This window comes from Pinus tabuliformis, chromosome 9 (assembly GCF_031772625.1).
Source record: "Pinus tabuliformis cultivar Carrire ecotype Pingquan chromosome 9, CPIR1, whole genome shotgun sequence".
Taxonomy (NCBI): Eukaryota; Viridiplantae; Streptophyta; class Pinopsida; order Pinales; family Pinaceae; genus Pinus; species Pinus tabuliformis.
Window position 1 is genome coordinate 174,580,633 of NC_142307.1, and position 12,058 is coordinate 174,592,690.

Here is a 12,058-nt window from a genome sequence, read left to right on the forward strand (position 1 = left end):
ATTATTTTTGAAAATGCAAAAAATATAGCAAAATGATAGTTGAAATTCAAAGAGAAATTCTTACCTTTGTCAATAGTATGTTTTGTTTTACTTTCGTTGGCGACACTACAAATGGAAACGAGTGGACATGGGCAGCCAAAGCGAGGATATCTTCCCAGCAGTGGTTTCAACTGCATTCCAATAAAACTTGATCAATGAGCAAGGGATCCCTCGTTACACTCAGAATGAAGGGGAAACACGTGCACTTGACTGCATGAGGATGACATCCCTTCTCTTCATTTAGCAAGATTAGATCCTGCAACCTTTGAGTTCGCTTCACAAACTCGGGAGTGTTTTCTACTAGAAGAGTAGCATAAAATGATTGAGATGTAGATCGAGTTCGGTGGGCCTATAGCGATCATCAAGGTAAATAAATATTTCACCGCGAATGATGTGAGATGCAGATAAGTTTCGGTGGCTTGTATGGATCATTTCAGTAAATGAATATTTCACAATTGTTGTATCGTTTAACTGTGAGTAAATTTACTCATTTACCACGTAGGTACACACACATATAATACATTATTTATTGTTAATATAAATAGCATTACTAGTAAGATTTGGATGTCGAGATCTACATTTTTTTTTAAATGATTAAATTAAATTGATCGTATTACGTGTATTATTAAGTTGTTTTCTCATGCCTCTTTCGCTGTTACCCTGGAGGAAGTGTCAAATTTTGAAAAGATGTTAGTTAATGGACAAAAAAACAGACGAACATATGCCAAAGGTAGATGAAAAAGGTAGACAATTCCTAGCCTGACCAATTTCAAAAAGGGACACCTTTAGTGTAATTAGTTAATTATTTACCTCTCTCTCTCTCTCTCTCTCTCTCTCTATATATATATATATATATATATATATATATAAGAACTTGGGGAATTAGCCCCTAGTTGAACTCTTTAACACTCCATCTCAACTAGGGAGGAATTCCACCTGTTAACATTCATCCATTGTTATCCCATCATGTCCATCATCTGTTACCTCTACATCTTGTTTCGTCTCTGTTGAAGATTGATTTCATAGTCCAATAAGAAAGGATTGAAAGAGGGTGTGTCACAAGACCCTGCCACTCTTTCCAAAATGATAGAGGAAAATACTCATGTCCATGGATAGAATCCCTACCAGGCTTGATCCTTAGTGATGAAGTTGTTGAACATCATGCATCCTAGTCATAGGAAATATAGTAGTACCTGACACGCCCGTTAGTAGTACTAATTAATGCAGGGCTTGATCAGTTTGTTGATCAAATACTGAAGTCTACACTTCAATATAAGCTTCCCTACAATATATAAACACCTGTCTATATAACCAAGACCTTGAAAAAACGACTCATCACCATTTTGACTCTTTGCAAATCAAGAATCCTCGTTGCATTCCTAAGGCTCCTCTGCCTGAATATGATATGCGACGGAAACTTTAGGACCAAATTTGCAATTTGTGATGAAAGAATTCATAACAAATGCGGTATGTGATGGAAGGTTTCAGGAACAACTGCGATATGCGATATTCCACTATGAATGCACAATGCTTCAAATGAAACACAAGATTAAGATCAAGTCACGATTTTTCTAGACTTACTCTGCAACTTTGGTGAATTTCCAAGGTCCTAGGCATGATATACAAATTTATTAATTAATTCGAAGGGATATGACTGTTCCACTGGCCTCCATATGGTTCCTCTTTAAGAGCTATAATTATGTGAAATACAACGTAAACACAAAGAAAAACAAATAATAGAACACAGAACTGTCACTGCTTCAATGGCGCGATCTTCATGAATTCAAGGAGAACAAAAAACATAATTCAATGAAGACAACAATGATCTCTGCACACAATCTCTTCTAGAATAAAAAAAATACTCAAATAAAATACATTTTTCTCCTTCTGGCCCTTGATGGCTCAGTAATTACATTCCTCTAGCTCTTGCTTTGCTATCTCCTCTTTTAGTCTCTAATAAAATCCAAAATGCATTCTTTTCTTTTTATTGTTTTAATGTCGCTATCCTATTCCAATCTCTCAAACAACCTAATCCCTATTCTATAGGTCTAACACATACCTATCTAAAAAACCTAATATTTTTCTTTATAATCTAGTACTTTATTAACTATTACAATAAATAATCATCTAAAATGAATTCAAGGGGTCCAACCCTCTTTACTAAATGATGATTAACCAATCAGGTCAATAAAATTGATCTCATTTGATGGTCCTGCATCAGACTCCCGGGGAAGAAAAGAATGGTCCATCAAATCTTCAGGATTCACTCGATACTTTTGTAGCTCTATTGTTGTCATCCAACTGGAATATTCAATTGGTTGTCCCCTGCATTTCATTAGATACTAATAATAGGTTTTTCCTATGGTCTTCTTTGTTTCTCTTTTCTCTAGAATGGCTTCCACTTCTTTCTTTGTTGTCTTTGGCATTTGTTCCTCTCAATTTAGATTCTGAACCTCCTCATTTGTAGGTTCATCTTGTGATTATGTCTCTATTTCCTTGTATGGGTACAAATCTTCAACATTAAAGATATGTGATATTCCAACTCCTTTCAGTAGCTCAATCTTGTAAGAATTGGTAGAAAACTTCCTCAAAATTCTGCATGGTCCTATCTTTTCCATTTTTAGTTTGTTATAGGTCCCGAAAGGAAACTTTTCCTTCCTCAAGTAAACCATGACTAAATCACCCACTTAAAACTCCTTTTTTGTCCTCTTTATATCAGCCCTTTGTTTATACTTCTTGTTGTATTCCTGTAATCTCTGCTTGACATCTTCCTGAAATTTCTACATCTATTATGCAAATTCTTTAGCTTTTGCACTCCTTGTCTCTTGCTTACCCAGATCTCTAAGCTCATACACTCCTCTTGGATGCATCCCAAAAACAATCTGAAATGGACTCATTCCAGTACTTCGATTAGGAGTATCATTATAGGAAAATTTAGCTTGAGCAAACACCAAATCCCACTGTTTTGGATTTTTATAAACCAAACTTCTTGATATGTTTCCCAAGCTCCTATTCACCACTTTAGTTTTCCCATCTGTCTGAGGATGATAGATTGAGCTAAAACTGAGGTTTGTACCTAGATTCCTCCATAAGTGTCCTACGAACTTTGTATCCCTGCCTAAAACAATACTCATAGGCAGCCCATGTAATCTTAGAATTTTTGAGAAAAACAAATTGGCAATGTGAGTTACATGACTAGTTTTCCTACAAGCAATGGAATGAACCATTTTCGAAAACATATCTACAACAACATAGATAGAATCATGTCCTCTTTGATTTTTTGGAAAACCCAAAACAAAATCCATGCTTATCGCATCCCAAGGTCTGTTGGGTATTGGCAATGGCTGATATAACCCAATGCTTTGACTTCTTCCCTTAGCATGTTGACAAACCCTTCATTTCTCAACAAAAGTTTTGAAATAAGTTTGCATTTTTGGCCAATAATAAAAAGCACTCACTTGAGCGAATGTTTTTTCCTGCCCAAAGTGTCCGAACTGTCCTCCACTGTGTTTTTCTTTAATTAGGTTTTCCCTCATGGAGCATTTAGGAATACACAGTTTATTGTTCTTGAACAACAACCCTCCTTGAATCAGGTAGTCTAACCACTGGCTTCTATTATGAATCACAGGATTTTTAACAGTTGCATATATTTCCTTAAAATCTGTGTCTTCCTTGTACATATCAATCATCTCTTCAAACCCAAAAATGCCAATCTTCAATTCCTGTACAACCAGATTTACTCTGCTCAAAGCATCAACAACTTTATTTGACTTACCACTTGTGTGCTTGATTACAAAGGTGAAACTCTGCAAGAACTCCACCCACTTGGCATGCTTTTGGCTCAACTTTGGCTGATTATTTATAAACTGCAGTGCATGATTATCATAATACAACACAAATTCCTTGGGTAACAAGTAATGCCTCCATTTCTTTAAAGCCTGCACAATAGCATAGAATTCCTTATCATAGGATGAGTACTTCCGCTTGGCCTCATTCAACTTTTCACTGAAATAAGCTATCGATCTCTGCTCTTGACTCAAGACAACTCCAATTGCTATTCCACTAGCATCAGTCTCAACTTGGAAAATTTTATCAAAATTTGGCAAGGCCAAAACATGTTTTTTAGCGATTTTCTTTTTCAACAGCTTGAATATTTGATCTTCTGCCTCTGTCCACTTAAATGGTTGGTTTCTCTCCTTTATTGTTTCAACTATCAGTGCACAAATTTGACTAAAACTTCTTATAAATTTCCTATAAAAACTTGCAAGACCATGAAAACTTCTTACCTCAAATATGCTTCTTGGAGTTGGCCAATTCAGAATTACTTGGATCTTTTCTGGGTCCATCTTCAAACCTTCTTCTAAGACTACAAATCCCAGTTAAATGAGCTCCTTCTTCATGAAACTACACTTCTTCAAATTTATCAGCAGTTTCTCCTTTTGCAAAGTATTTAAAACCAGCTTAATATGCTCCAAATGCTCTTCCTTATTCCGACTAAAAATCAGAATTTCATCAAGATAGACTATCATGAATTTTCAGCATATTATTTTAAGACCTCGTTCATCAGTCTCATAAATGTACTTGGTGCATTAGTGAGCCCAAAAGTCATCACTAACCATTCATACAGACCACTATTGGTCTTGAATGTTGTCTTGCATTCATCCCCCTCTCTAATCCTTATTTGATGGTATCCACTCTTCGGATCTATTTTAGAAAAATACTTTGACCCACTCAAAAAATCCATCAAATCATCCATACGTGGCAGGGGAAATCTATACCTGATAGTGATCTTGTTTATTTCTCTAGAGTTATTACACATGTGCCATTCACCACCTTTCTTCGGACTGAGCACAACTAGTATTGAACATAGACTAAGGCTTTCCATTACTAGTCCTTTATCCAACAACTCTTGTACCTGTCTTCTGATGTCCTCATTCTCCCAAGGAGTCAATCTATATGTTGCTTTATTAAATCTATGTGATGGCTGATACTTCTGATTGGTGGCAATGCACTTGTTAATTCATCAACAATTATGTCAGCATAATCATCTAGCAGATTTTTAATTTCCACAGAAAGATTATCTAAATTGGTAGAAGTCAAAATTACCTTGGGTTTACCCACAACAACAAAATGTATTTCTTTCTCCTTCTTGACTTCTTGCAGCAATTCTTTTCCACTAATCAACATAACATTATTTCCAGTTGCTCCTTTGTCTGCTTCATCCTTCAAAGGCAATAATGTGTGCTTCTTCCCATCCTTCTCTATGTTGGGTTGTGTTATATTCTTTCCACGACTAGCCCACGTAGTTAGTCGGGGGTTAGACGGGGGGAGGTCATAGGGGGTTTAAGGCATACCCGTAACCCCACTTTATGGGGTCCGGGGCAGCGCCCCGAAATTCTTTGGTTTTGGACCCTATGTTAGGTTGGGCAGACCCACCTATGGTTTTGTGCATGATTTTTGCACATGGTTTTGGACGCGATGGTTTTCGGTCCATGGTTTTGGACGCGATGGTTTTTCGGTCCATGGTATTGGATGCTTCGACATGTATAAATATGTATTGTAACATTGAAAGGAATATAATGAAAAATCAAGCTGGTAGTCCTGGTTTTGGGATCCAGGGGAAAATCTCTGTGTATATGTGTTTTATGTGTTATTCTCTCGCTATTGTTTATTTTCTATGTTTTAGAATTCATATGCACGTAATTTTTGTACGGGGTTAAAACCTACATTTGGTATCAGAGCTGTTTTGGCTTCAAGGGGACGCCTTTGTTGCTGAGGGGTTTCGCTCGGGCCTGTGGTAGACCCTGTTCAGTGGGAGATCTGCGAGATCGATTCTGGTGGTGAAAGAATATAGTGAGCAGTGGAAAGATAGAGATCGAGAAATTTAATGGTCAGAGTTTTGAGTTGTGGAAACTCAAGATGGAGGATCTGTTGGTGGATAAAGATTAGTGGATCGTGGTAGATCCTGGTACTAGACCAACAGGAGTGTCAGATGAAGAATGGAAGAAGTTGGATCAAAAGGCAAAGAGCACAATACGATTGTGTGTCTCAGATTCAGTATTGTTGAATGTATCAGGGGAAGCTACGGTGAAGGCTTTGTGGGACAAGTTAGGGACTTTGTACCAATCTAAGTCTTTGGTGAATAAACTGTTCATGCAGAAAAAGCTGTATAACCTGAGGATGAAAGATGGAGACTCGGTGACAGAGCATCTAAATGAATTTAATACTGTGCTAATTAAGTTAGCATATGTTGATATTAAAATTTCAGATGAAGATAAGTGCATCAATTTGTTGTGTTCTCTACCAGATTCATGGGATAGTCTGGTTATTGCAATAGGTAGCAATGCAACTACCTTGCAGTTTGATGAAATAGTCTTAGCCTTGCTGAGGAAGGAGATGAGACGGAAAAATATGGAGAGCCAGAATGGTGATGCCTTGTTTGTACAAGGACAATCCAAGAACAGAAACAAAAATAAGTCATCGAGTGGGAGATCTAAATCTAGAGGGAGATCTAAATCTCCAAGAAAACCTGTAAAGGTGGTGTGCTAGAAATGCGGAAAGGAAGGCCACTTCAAAAGGGACTATAAATCTAAAGCTCTTGAAAAAGAAAAGGGATCTGATGAGACTCCTTCTGCAAAGGCAAAAACCACCTCAGATGAAGGTGGGGATGTGTACTTGGCTTCTTCAAGTACACATGTAGATCATGAGGCAGGGTTGATTGACTCAGGTGCATCCTTTCACTTCACTCCCCATAGAGAGTCGTTCTGTGAGTATGAGAAATATGATGGTGGTGATTTCTTCTTGGGGGATGACAGGAAGGCTAGAATCATTGGTCGTGGAAAAGTAAAGTTGAAGCTGCAAGGTGGAAGGGTTAGAACACTTCCGGGTGTTCTACATATTCCTACATTAGCCAGAAATCTAATTTCTGTTAGCAAGATGGATGATGCAGGTGTAAAAATAGTGTTCGAGAAGGATACCTGCAAGATGGTTCGAGGAGCATTGGTGTTGATGTGGGGAATTCAGATTAGAACTTTGTACAAGCTGCAAGGTAGCACTGTTGTTGAAGGGTGCAACAGTTTTGTGGTTCCTGAAAGTGGAGCAGAAAATCTAGTGGTCTTTGGAGAAAATACCATGTTGTGGCATCAAAGGCTTGGACATATTGGAGAGAAGGGCCTTCGAATACTTGGTAAAGGTATGGTAGAAGGTATGAGTAATAGCTCTAGATTTTGATTTCTGTGAAATTGTGTATACGGGAAGTAGAATCAGACGAGTTTTCCCTCTCGTGGTAAGAAGGGCGAAACATATATTAGAGCTTGTGCACAGTGATGTGTTTGGACCTGTGAAGGTTCCATCACTGGGTAAGTCTGTGTACTATGTATCATTTATAGATGACTTCTCAAGGAATACATGGATATATTTCCTTAAGAAGAAATCTGAAGTCTTTCATAGGTTTAAAGAATTTAAGGCTCTAGTGGAAAACCAGACAGAGAAGAAGATAAAGGTGCTGATGACAGATAATGGTGGAGAGTTTTGCAGTAAGGAATTTGAAGAATTCTGCAATAAGTGTGGTATAGCATGGCAGAATACTACTCCATATACACCTCAGCAAAATGGAGTTGCAGAAAGAATGAACAAGACATTGATAGAAAGGGCAAGAAGCATGCTCAGCGGTGCCGGGTTAGGACAAGAATTCTAGGCAGAGGCGGTGGATACTGCATGTTACCTGGTGAACAGGTCACCTTCATCAGCGTTGGAGGGTAAGACTCCACAAGAGGTATGGACTGGTAAGAAACCCTCTCTTTCACATCTAAGGGTATTTGGATGTGATGCATATGTACATGTTCCAAAGGAGAAGCAAACCAAGTTGGATAGTAAATCTGAAAAGTGCATCTTTATTGGGTATAAGGATGGTTTAAAGGGTTATAAGCTTTGGAACCCAGTAACAAGGAAGGTTGTGTACAGCTGAGATGTGGTGTTCAGAGAGGTGAAAGATGTTATTAAGCATGAAATCCAACCAAAGGAATCGAGAAGATAGAGTTTGAGCTAAAGGAGGAAGAATCAAACTCTACAGCAGAGGAGGAATCAGAAGATGAAGAGCCACAAACTTCGGCTGTGAGAAGATCAGTTCGAGAAAGAAGGCAGCCAAAAAGGTATAGTCCATCTGCTTTCTCTTCAAATTTTGCTTTGTCTGTTACTGATGATGAGCCGAGAACTGTGAAGGAAGCAGTGGATTCAGAGGATGGAAAACTTTGGAAAGAGGTCATGGTTGATGAAATGGCATCTTTGCACAAAAAGGAGGCTTGAGATCTGGTGGAGTTGCCGGCTGGAAGGAAACCCATTGGCAACAAATGGGTGTTCGAAAAGAAGACAAATGCAGAAGGAAAAGTGGAGAAATACAAAGCTCGGTTGGTAGCAAAAGGTTATTCCCAGGTGTCGGGAATTGATTTTGGTGATATTTTTTCTCTTGTTGCCAAGGTAACTTCTATTAGATTACTTTTATCTGTTGCCGCTGCTTTTGATTTTGAGGTAGAACAGATGGATGTGAAGACAACATTTCTTCACTGGGATCTGGAAGAGGAAATCTACATGAAGCAACCTGAAGGCTTTGCAGTGAAGGGTAAGAAAGAACTGGTATGCAAGTTAAAGAAGTCTTTGTATGGGTTAAAACAGTCACCAAGGATGTGGTATCAGAAATTTGGTACATTTATACGGGGACTTGGCTTCACCAGAAGCAAAGCAAATCACTGTGTGTATTTTAAATTAATTGGTAATCGTGTTATTTATCTGGTCTTGTATGTGGATGATATGTTGTTGGTTGGAAATGGCAAAGAAATTATCCAGGATTTGAAGACCCAATTTTCCTCTGAATTCGACATGAAAGATCTTGGTGCTGCAAACTATATTTTGGGCATGGAAATTAAAAGAGATCGAGCAAAGAGGAAGTTCTGGTTAAACCAGAGGAAGTATGTCGAGACGATACTGCAGAGGTTTAATATGCAGGATAGTAAACTGGTGAAGGTTCTTATTCCTGTAGGTGTGAGGTTATCTGCTAAATAGTGTCCCAAGACACAAGAAGAGGAAGAGGATATGTCCCGTGTTCCATATGCAAGTGCAGTCGGTAGCTTGATGTATGCAATGGTCTGTACTAGACCAGCCATTGCACATGCAGTGGGAGTATTGAGTAGGTTTATGTCAAAACCAGGGAAGGAGCATTGGAAAGAAGTGAAGCGGGTTTTCAGGTATTTGTGTGGTACTAGTGATTATGGTCTGTGCTACCAAGGAAGACCATGATTGGACAGAGTTTTGGATATCTGTGGCTTTGTTGATGTAGACTGGGCTGGAGATTTGGATCAGAGAAGATATATAAGTGGGTATGTGTTTAACCTATTTGGAGGTGCAATCAGTTGGATGAGTAAGAAACAATCTGTAGTGGCACTATCAACTACAGAGGCAGAATACATGGTAGCCACTCATGCAAGAAAGGAAGTAGTTTGGTTGCAGAGATTGTGTTCAAGTATGGGGTTAGTATAGGAAGCTATAAGGATAGACTGTGACAACCAAAGTGCAATTTTCTTGGCAAAGAACCCTGCATATTATTCAAAGACAAAGCACATTGATGTTTAGTATCACTTTTTGAGGGATATGATAGTAGACAAAAAGGTGTTGTTGGTAAAGGTGGAGATTTTGAAGAATACTGCAGATGCATTGACAAAATTTGTGAGCTCTGAGAAGTTCTCTTGGTGTAGAGAAATAATGGGCGTTGTAGGGCTGGATAAATGACTAAGCTCTCTTGTGGCCCCCTGTGGAAAGAAAACAACAAGTGGGAGAATGTTGGGTTGTGTTATATTCTTTCCATGACTAGCCCACGTAGTTAATCGGGGGTTAGACAGGGGGAGGTCATAGGGGGTTTGAGGCATACCTGTAACCCCATTTTATGGCCAGAAAATTTTGGTTTTGGACCCTATGTTAGGTTGGGCAGACCCACCTATGGTTTTGAACATGATTTTCGCACATGGTTTTGGACGTGATGGTTTTCGGTCCATGGTTTTAGACACGATGGTTTTTCGGTCCATGGTATTGGATTCTTCGGCATGTATAAATATGTATTGTAAGATTGAAAGGAATATAATGAAAAATCAAGCTGGTAGTCCTGGTTTTGGCATCCAAGGGAAAATCTCTGTGTATATGTGTTTTATGTGTTATGCTCTCGCTATTGTTTATTTTATGTGTTTTAGAATTCGTATGCAGATAATTTCTGTACAGGTTTAAAACCTACACTCTAAGGTATAGATATTCATTTTTCCATCATGAATGGATTTCCTATCAAACTTCCAGGGTCTTCCCAACAATATATAGCACACATCCATTGGAATCACATCACACAATATGACATCTTTATATGTACCAATCTGTATCTCTACTTTGCACTGTTATGTCACTAAGAGTTGATGTCCTTTTTGTAACCAGGACACTCTATAGGGAGTAGGGTGTACCATCTTAATCAATCCCAATTTCTCAACCATCTCTGTGGAAACAAGATTATCAGTGCTTCCACTGTCAATCACAACCTTGAGGCATTTTTCTTTAGACTTACATACAGTCTTGAATAGGCTCTTCCTTTGAGTTGGCTCATTTGCTTCCTTCTCTACCTTAAGCAATACTCTTTTTAATAATAAGGACCCTCCTTCCTCAGGTGGCTCTTCTTTCCCCATGACCTGAGGGCTTTCTTCCTTTGTCTCAGCTATATTCACATTCCACTTATTTGTCGTTTTATTATGAGAGAAATCCCATGATCTGTGTCCTAATTCTCCACATATGTAACACCGAATTTCTCTTCCTCAACCTCTACCTCTGGGTACAAATATCCCTCTACCAAAGTCTCCTCTCTATGGTGGTCTGTTACTCGAACCTCCTGCTTCATTCTGAGAGTGTTGGAACCTTGATCTGGAAGCTCCTCTTCCTCTTACTGAACTTTTACCTCTATTCCTCTGACTTTGTTTTCTCAACATTTTCTCCTCTGCCTTCAAAGCTGCTTGATAAGCATCTTCAATTGTCTTCAGATTCAATAAACTGATTTCATCTTGTATGTCATATCTCAAGCCATTGATATATCTGGCTACCTTTTCTACATCATCCTTAGCATGTCCTGCTCTAATGCTTAGCTTGTAAAACTCCTCTGTGTACTCCTTGACAGTCATTCCTTTCTGCCTCAAGTTTTGTAACTATCTAAAAAGGTTCAATTGGTAATCTTTCGGCATGAATTTAATTTTTAACTTGCTCACCATTTTATCCCACTGCTTGATCTTTGATTTTCCCTTTCTTTCTTTGGATAATTGTAGCTCATCCCACTAGATGGCAACATGGCCCTTCAATTTGGTAGCTGCAAATTTCACCTTCTTTTTATCATCGACCTCCTCATAGTCAAAATACTTGTCTAATGAACTGATCCAATCCATCATCTCTTCCGCATTAAGATCTCCTTCATACAGAGGTAATTCTAACTTTGGTATTCCACTAACTTTTTCCAACATCTTGAAGACTTTAGATGTTTCATTTTCTTCTTCTTCTTCTTCCTCAAAACATTCCTCTGCAACACTGACATCCCCTTCATTAGATGCTCTCCTCTGAGAATTTTCCATTGTATCCATTCGTGTGCAAAGATGTCAAATCTCTTCCAAAAAAACTGCATTGGCTACAAGTCTTTGCCGACCTATGCCAACTCATCTCCTCGATGGCATATTTGTTTCAATCCTTGAGAACATAACTCAATTTTTTCACTCTGATACCAAACGATGCAGGGGCTGATCATTTTGTTGATCAAATATTGAAGTATGCACTTCAATATAAGCTTCCTTGCAATATATAAACACATTTCTATATAACCAAGACCTTGAAAGCAAGGCTCATCGCAATTTCGAATCTTCACAAATCAAGACTCCTCATCGTGTTCCTAAGGATCCTTTGCACGAATGTGATATGTGACGGAAACTTCAGGACCAAATTTGTGATTTGCGATGAA